Here is a 9,155-nt window from a genome sequence, read left to right as displayed (position 1 = left end):
CTGGGTTTGGGAGAGGGGAGTTTTTCAGTGGGTGGGAGATCCCCATTATAAAGGGGCAGATCTAATTTCACATCTGATTCCATTTGCTGCCCTTGCTTTACCCCCCTCCTTCTGTTTTTTGTTTTGTTTTTTATTTTGGGGGGGAGGGGGAGAGACATGGAAAGCATCTTGTGTCATTACCAAAAAAAAGGAAGGAATCCCCCCACTCCTCGTTCCAAGCCTGAGCCCCGGCCTGCACTGGGAACCACCAGGCAGGCTGCCACTCTTTCCCTGTTGCACTACTGTCAAACTTGTAGCTAGCAGTGCAATAATGAAAGGGCGTCGGTCTGCCAGGGACCAGCCTTCCTCCAGTGACAGCCTGCAGGGGTGGGGAGCTGGGGCAGGAGGCCCCTCGGCTAAGAATTAGGTCGCTCACCTCCTCCACCACCTTAAAAAGGAGGCCTTTCATTCTGGAACTTTGTTTTCAGCCATAAAGCAGTGGAGATCTGGGGACTATGAATCAGTTTCTGCTCATTCGCTCTGGCGGGGAAGAGGCGAGTTGAGCAGAGCCACTCAGGCACTGAAATCAGACATGCCTGGATAGTGAACAGAACAGAAGACACCTCAGCACAGTTGGTATCAATGGGAGAGGAAGCACAGGCTTCTGAGAGAAATCCAGAATCCTAAATGCCTCTACCCGACAGGGGGAGGAGAGGGAGAGGTTAAAGCACAAGTCCAACAAAATAAAGTAATTTCACTCATTTATTTTTCTGTCTTTTATGCCTGGTTGGTTTTATTTCAGGTTGCTAGAAACTTACTAATATTCAGCAGCACTATGTGGATTTAAAAAATAATAATAAATAATAATAATAAAAAGTAAGGCTCCTCTGGTTGTTGCAGTTCAGGTTGTCATTGGGGGTGGGACTGGGGCAGGCAGAGATAGTGAAGAGTGGGTGGGGGAAGAGGTGTGAAGTGGGGAATAGACTAATGGGGTGTTTGTGGGTAGGGGAGAAAGGGGGGGGGGTTGCAGGAGGCTATACAAATGAACTAGATCAGAACAGCATTCGCTGCATGTGTGAGCAGGGCTGGGCAGTCCAGGAAATAGCCCTTTGATTATGGGTGACTTTGGTGAAATGGATTTGTCTGGGGGGCAGGGAGGAGGGACTGAAAAGGGTATTTCCTTTACTAAAGGACATTTCCACGCTGGCCTATTGAACCTGCACTTCTCTCTGGCACGATTTCTGCTTCATCATGACTTTTTGCAGCGGAAGATTAGCGCAGAAGGCAGACTGGCTGTGCAGGAGGGATGCAATCTAATCCTAATGAAAACGCTTTTACAGTCCATGCTTCATTTCCTATTTCTTTGGGATACTCTCCTCTCTCTCACACACAGGCAGATCTTAAAGATGGATCCTTCCCTGTAGTCTATCTCCCAGGGAGAAGTCAGCTCTCTCCCTAGCTTCACCTTCAGGCTTTGCACACATACAAAATGGCTGCAGCAGCATGTGGGTGGGCATGGATAGCACAGGAAGCTGCTTTTCTCTTTCCCACTCGGCCTGCCCAGGAAGCCCCCTGTGCTTTGATTTGCTGGGGCATTTTGCTCTGCATAACTGGGTGGAATCGAGGGGTCTCCCAAGTGTCAGCTATGCACAGAATGGGGGAGGGGAATGGCCAGTTTGCATGAGAAGGGGACCTGCTGGGCCCCAGTGTTTATTTTTTTGCTGACCTGGGGATATGGTCAGTGAGAGCTGTGACAGCTGCTGGAAGCGGCAGGGGCTTTGAAGATTGCAGAGGTTGTGACCTGGAGGCCCCTTTCCTCTCTCGGTCCCAGGAGCTGCTGAGTCAATCAGGGAAAAGGGGACGTGAATTGGTGGGGGTTGCTCTTTGGCCATTTTTCAATTGGTGAATGAAACAGGAAAGGACAAATGCAAGAAGAAAGAGGAGCAATTACTTCCACTGCGGTGAATTGCTGAGAAGGAGAATCGCTGTCTGGTCAAGGCTTAACAAATAGTCATGGAAAAAACGTGCTCCAAGCACCCTGGCCCATTCTGAATTAAGGGCCATTGCAAATCAATATTGATAACGGAGTCAAAAGTTGGTTCTTACAAACTGTTCTGGATCACGGAGATACAGCCGCCTGCCATTTCCACCCTGTCCACAAGCTCTGCTCCTGGTAAGGGAACCTCTCCCACTCCTACCCCTTTCCCAAGGGGTTCACACTGAAACGTCTGCCCCTTTGCAGCACAGTGCTGCGCCGCATTGACGGTCCACGACAAAGTGTCATAAATAATGACGGCGGTGCTGCCCTTGCCAAAATAAATGAACAAAGTACATTTTGTGATGCTGGATCCTTGATTTTTTTTTTTTTTTTAATGTTTGTTCACTGGGGAATTTGCACTATTTGGCAGCCTGCCATGGGGCTCCCACACCTTACCATGACTTGGGGAGGCTCCTTTAGCCTGGTGAGCCATATTTAATTCTTTTTTTTAGTTGTGGGATGACTTGGGCCTATAGGTCTTTCCTTTTAGGCTAGTAATCAGAATAGCAAACAGGGTGACTGCCTTCAGCTGACCACCACACAACAGAGGCATGGAAAGCAAACAGCAGGCTTTCCAGTTAGTTTACACAAAGGTCGCTTCAGTCCTGTGTGTTGGTTACATAATACCATTTTGGGTTTGGGTTTTACACATTCTTCTGCTAAATATTTCTACTAGATTTGTTTTAAAATGATCAACATAAATCCAGCCCCGGCTTTAAAGGAAAACTCCAGTGATTAGGTCTAATACGCCTAGGTAGCTCACAGGCCATTTACTAACAAACATTCACAATAAGAATGTCCTTCTAGGAATACCCGTCACTGTTGTCAACTGTCTCTTACTGAGAATGGCGTTGGTGGGTCTCAATGAAGACTGCCATTTTTACTGTTACTTCCCAGCAGGAAGGTTAGTCTGCTGCCTTTCAGGGCCATATCCTGCCATTGAACCACATGCAGAACTCCCATGGATTTTACCCAGCGTGGAACCAAGGCAGGATATGGGCTAGCAATTTGTGACAAAAGAAGTGCTAATGAAGCAGATGAGTGCATGAGAAGGGCTGGAGCCCATCCCAGCTGTATGTTATATTTGATTATTTACTAGAAAACAAGATGGAGGAAATATAGAAGCATTGTTCATATTAACAAAAACCATCCTCTTCCCTTTGCATCTCGCCCCTACCCCTCCCACCTATGCCCCTTTCACTTGGAAACCCGACCCTCAGTCTCCTCCATTCTGTCTTCAGTCACATCCCTCCTTAAAAAGAAAAGGAGTACTTGTGGCACCTTAGAGACTAACCAATTTATTTGAGCATGAGCTTTCGTGAGCTACAGCTCACTTCATCGGATGCATACCGTGGAAACTGCAGCAGACTTTATATATACACAGAGAATATGAAACAATACCTCCTCCCACCCCACTGTCCTGCTGGTAATAGCTTATCTAAAGTGATCATCAGGTGGGCCATTTCCAGCACAAACCTGGATTTGTGCTGGAAATGGCCCACCTGATGATCACTTTAGATAAGCTATTACCAGCAGGACAGTGGGGTGGGAGGAGGTATTGTTTCATATTCTCTGTGTATATATAAAGTCTGCTGCAGTTTCCACGGTATGCATCCGATGAAGTGAGCTGTAGCTCACGAAAGCTCATGCTCAAATAAATTGGTTAGTCTCTAAGGTGCCACAAGTACTCCTTTTCTTTTTGCGAATACAGACTAACACGGCTGTTACTTTGATCCCTCCTTAAAACACCACACTTCCCTTCCACTAATCCTTCCACCCGAGTCCCCCAAAGGGAGCAGCATGTGTTAGCAAAACTGCCCTGCTCTGAGATTTGAGCCCCCTCCCCCCACAATCCACCCACCCCAGGTCATCAGGAGCCTGATTCAGAAAGTGCTCTGAGAATACAGAGTCCTCCCTTGCGTGGAAAGCTTCCACATTCAGGGCTTGTCGCTATCTGCCAGATCCTTGTATCAAGCCAATCTCTAGTATCTGTGTGGGTGACCAGCTGGAGGTAAAATCTCAAAGCTAGCACACCTTTAAATAAAGGCTCCTTTCTATGATGGGCTGCCAGGGAAGGCTGCCCAGAACAAGGATTTGCCCTTTGGAACCCTAGCAGAACTGGGGCTGGGCATTTGTTGTGTCAAGAGATTTGTCTAATTTAGAATTTAAGTTCCTTGGGGCATCGTTTTCATCCATGCTCTGCGGAGCACCAAGCACGCTGCCCTCAAACTACAAACCAGATGAGTAGAATCCTACTTGCCCTCTTACCTTGGGGTGAGGGGCGAGTATTTTTTTTAATAGATGAGTAAAGTATCAGATTTTTCTCTTTAGACTCATCTGACCTAACTAGATCAAGAAGATGTAAATTGGCCTATATCACCGCTAGTGGCCGTTCTCATGCCCATTTTGTAAGGCTGTAATAAACCAATATTGAATTAAAAACTTCTATCAAATAATAGAATTTACCTTGAAATGAATGACAATCCTCAGCCTCTCTCCTATGTTCATCAGCTGATTGCCAACAGTCTGTATGCTGAGCTCTGAGTTAAAATCAATGGGGAGTTCTGCTTCATAAGAAAAGCCCACCCATCACAGATCACAGTACAGACAAGCTGATAAATACTAAAGGAACAAGAAACTATTACTTTCATTGAGCTAAGAACAACTTTAAAATACTGGTGATCAGTTCCTCTCTCCTCCTCTACACAAGCAATAGGGATAAAACTCAGAGGGGATTTTAAAATTTGGGGTTTCCTTTAAATCATCTCCCAAACTTTTAGGGGGAAAAAGAATCTAACAAAAGAGATTGTCCTTGGGAGCTTTTACTGATTGAAGGGGCTAAGAGTGGCAGAAAAAAAATGTTTCTAGATCCAAAAGAAATGGATCCCTCAGCAGCTGGGTCTAGAAACTAAACTGGAAGCCACCTTTATGTGCAACAAGTGTTTTGTAGTTATACATAAGAGTGGTTAACTAGACAAGGCTGAACTAAAACAACATTCCCTGCAGATTTTTTACTTAGAGAATCTCACCTTCAAAGCCCCAAATATACTTTGTATTTAGAGGTAGGAATAAACAATCTGACAGGGCTGGTGTCTCCATTATTTCAGGCTCTCCAGTCAAGTTTTTCTCCTGTTGTCAGAAGCCAACCAAACCACCCATGCGTGCCATTAGTGAATGGGAATGTTTAAGAAAGAAGTGGGAGAGTCACATTTTGGGCTGAAAGGGGGGAAACCTAAACAGTTTCTCACTCATGCCTAGATCAAGTTATGAGACCATCCTTAAAGTCAGGATCAGCTGAGCACCTAATCCACCAAGGCAGGTTGATGATTGGCACATGGCAAAGCGCATCTCCTTACAGATGGTTAGGCATCCCATGGCCATGATGAGACCCTGCCATGCAGTAGCAGGATTATTTAGGGTAGGGACTGCTGGGGTGGCTGCAGGTCTCCAGCCAGGGGATGGAAATCACTTCCCTGCTCCCTTTGGCAGGAAGATGGTGCTTTCTTAGGGGAAGCTTGAATGCAGAGATGCACTTTCGGGGGGGGGGGGGTTGGGGGTAGTGAGGTCTAGGCAATGGTATTTACACAAACGTGCATGTTAGGAAAAGAGTGCAAGAAATTTCCTCTAACGTGATCTTGAGCTTTTGTATCACCAATCTACAAGTCACCTGACCTGACTGAGCAGAACATGACCCAGAGATCATGAATCTGCAAGGGATCCTTTGGCAGGAAGTGGCTTTGAGCCCAAGGGATCATTTTGAAGCGCCATTAGTGTTTGAGTCTCATCTTTGCCACTATGTGCGGGATGGGGAATCACAGCAGCCACTGATCCTGACGGTTGTTAGTAAAACTCAAGCGCTGATTTCTGAGAGTCTTCAGGGTAGTGGCCCTTGATTGAAGGGACCCCCTCTCTTGATAACTAGACTGACAGTATATTTGTGTCCATACTGTTGTTTCTACAGCTCTACCCAGTGGGAAACTGATGAAGGGGAAGGAGTGTGAATCCAAGGGAGTCAGTCTGGAAGGAACTCCCCTACACTCCCTCCAGTGAGCGCTAGGGATTCAGGAGGGAGAGGGGCGGTGGGGTGGAAATTCTGTTTCTTATGGAGATAAAGGTGTTTCAAATCAGACCCCTCCAATTTGCCAATTCCACTGAGTTTATCCCTTGTTCGTGTTTGACACAGCTTACCTCCCACAGGCAGGAGAGGAGGTTAGAAGAGGTGGAACAGTGTCACAAAAGGTGGGTTTTTTTGGATAAAGCCAATTTCTAGGCTAAGGAAATGCTATTTTGATGAGCCCAAGTGTGCAATATAAAATAGAAGGGGTACCTACCAGGAGACAACATTTTGTCCAATTAATATTGCTCAGGCTATTTTCATGCCCTCTGTTTCCCAGACTTCTGTCTAAAATTAGCCTGAAACCCTCAAATACATAAACTTTTCTTGATCTGCAGAAACAAAATTGAAATCTATTGATGCTCGGCAATCTAGAAATAACTCAGAAAATTATCCATTACAGAATCTACGGTTTCTCTGATATTCTGTCCAGGAACTCTTGCTGGTAAAGCACTGGGTGCTGGACAAATAGCTGTGAGAGGGCATCAGGTTCAGAGACTCTTTCACTGCCATTTGGGGTTTCCACAAACAAATCAATGTGCTATTGTGAGTCTCTCACGTGGAACAAAAATCTGATTGCTTTGATTCCTCTCCCAGTAGAGGGGATGGTAGTGGGGTATAGGACAATGAATAAAATACCTGGCCTAGAGTCCTGGTCCCATTAGAGTAAGTGGCGGGGGGGGGAGGGGGGGAGGGGAGAAAAAACCACCTGCATGAGGGCCAGGATTGACACCTTGCAAATAAACTCATTATCCGTGTGTGTATTTTCTTGATCATTTTAGCACACTGTATGTTGAGATGTGTAGGTTTATCCTCTGTTTAGAGTCAGGAGAAAAAAAACATAACTAGTGATTCTAAATCCTTAAAGTCTTGAGACCCCAGTCAGGGATCAGTGGTCACGTGTGCTAGGGGCTGAACACACACCACTCTCTGGAAACGACAGTCTTCGCCCTGGAGAGTTTAAGGCTGTGAAACCGACAGGTTGCCTATAAGTAGACATGACCCTCTCCTGGCTCTATATGCATCGTTTGACTGTCCAATCTCTCTCCAGCCATGAGAAAGGCTTCTTCCCATACAGGAACTCCCATCTGTGGCCTTGTCTACATTAGGCACCCCTCAGTTTCCTCCCACCAGTGGGAATTCCAGTATAGACTGCACATGGGTGGCTACAAACATTGTAATCACAATATCTACCTGCTCTAAGCACTCTTAGATGATATGAAGGTCAAAAAGCCAGCAGCTGATCTACACTAGAGCATCCACCCTCACTATCACCTGTGTAGCTGCCCAGGTAGGAAATAAACACTAATGTAAACAGCCTGAGAGTGTTTGAACACACATTTCCCTTTGTACCACTTTTTATTTTTATTTTTGTTAATTCCTGATAGATTGTTTCCCAGACACAGTCATATAGAGCCTAAAACTTAAACACGACTGTTAGGGTCAAGGATTTGCTGCTTCCTCAAAGACTCTCATAAGCAGCTATAGGTAAGAAACAAAAAACTAAAGCAAGCAGTTCAGAGACAAAAGCAGCACCCCCACTCCCCAGAGCCCTGTGTGCGATCCCACCGCTGTCTTTCCCAGCTATTGCTAGACCCTGAGCAATTAGTAAAAAAAAGTGTTTGACAATAGGCTCTAACTCAGACGGGGGTCCCATTGTGCTAGACGCTGCACACTCAATAATAGTCAGTCGCTGCCCCAAAGAGGTAACAGGCTAAACAGCCAAAACAGATAAAGGAAAGATTATTATTCCCATTTTCCAGATGGGAGGGAAACATGAAGTAAAGGGAGATTTTGTGATCTTGAGTAAATCAAAGAATCTGTGGCAGAGCTGGGAATCAAAGCCAACTCTCTCAATAGGACTTCCAGTAACTTAACCTCATGACCATCCTTCCTAAAGGATGTTAGATCATTCAAGGCATATATAAAGTCCCCTCGCCCCTCAAATTAAATTGTTTATTTACCAGTGAAACAATGAGTCATTTTCCTTTGGTTTCTTCCTATGTTAGACTAAGGAAAAGTCTGATGTAACACTACCAGGCACTTTCCTTGTACTGAAAATTCTAGGGTGAACAACCTGTGTGTGAATTAAGGTGAGAGGAATAATTGCATGAAGATGGCAAGAGCTTTTTTCAATTGTTTCTTCAGAAACACCTTTTAACACAGTGCCACACCCAACAATATCCTTAGTAGGGTTGCTTCATGCAGCTTTCTATCCTATGAAGGGATCATCTTCAGCACCAGCTGCTTTCTGCTCGTACAGGATCTTACACCCCAATTCAATTTTAGTGTGAATCTAAGCACAGACTAAGCATAGATCATAGGATAGTCCTGCATTTGCACAAGGGGTGTTGGAAGGAAGGATAACGCAGAATAAGAAGGGGCACAAGTGACTTGAAGGGACAAGCTGAGGATGACTCAAGGATCTTTTACCTGCACATTTCTTGCCATGTTGCCCCCACAATGCACTGTCACCCTCAACCACACTCATACCCCTCATGTGCCAATTTCCCCTTTAGTCCAATAGCCTCTTTCCCTGTAGTCCCCCCCACAACACAGTTGAAGGGGGGGTACACAGCTCGGTGTAAACCGGGGGTTCTCAACCCCCGCCCTCAGGGGGTCACGAGGTCATTACATGGGGGGTTGCAAGCTGTCAACCTCCACCCCAAACCCTGCTTGCCTCCAGCATTTATGATGGTGTTTAATATATTAAACAGTGTGCTTAACTTCTTGGGGGGGGGGTAGCACTCAGAGGCTTGCGATGTGAAAGGGGTCGCCAGTAAAAAAGTTCGAGACTCACTGATGTAAACTCTCTTCTTCCAGAGAAGTCAGTGTACACCTGTGGTTTTTCCTGGCCAGTTTCAATCAGCACAGCTTTCAGAAACTCTGTAACCAAGGGCAGTCCTGATATTCTCTCTCTCTCTCTCTCTCTCTCACCACACACACTTGCAATATAGTGACCGATATAGTTAAGGTTGCAACGTAATTTCAGTCAGAAGCCCCTGTTTTCACACCAATAACTTT

This window comes from Lepidochelys kempii, chromosome 15 (genome assembly GCF_965140285.1).
Source record: "Lepidochelys kempii isolate rLepKem1 chromosome 15, rLepKem1.hap1, whole genome shotgun sequence".
Taxonomy (NCBI): domain Eukaryota; kingdom Metazoa; phylum Chordata; order Testudines; family Cheloniidae; genus Lepidochelys; species Lepidochelys kempii.
The sequence above is the reverse complement of the archived record's forward strand: the minus strand, read 5'-3'. Positions refer to the sequence as shown.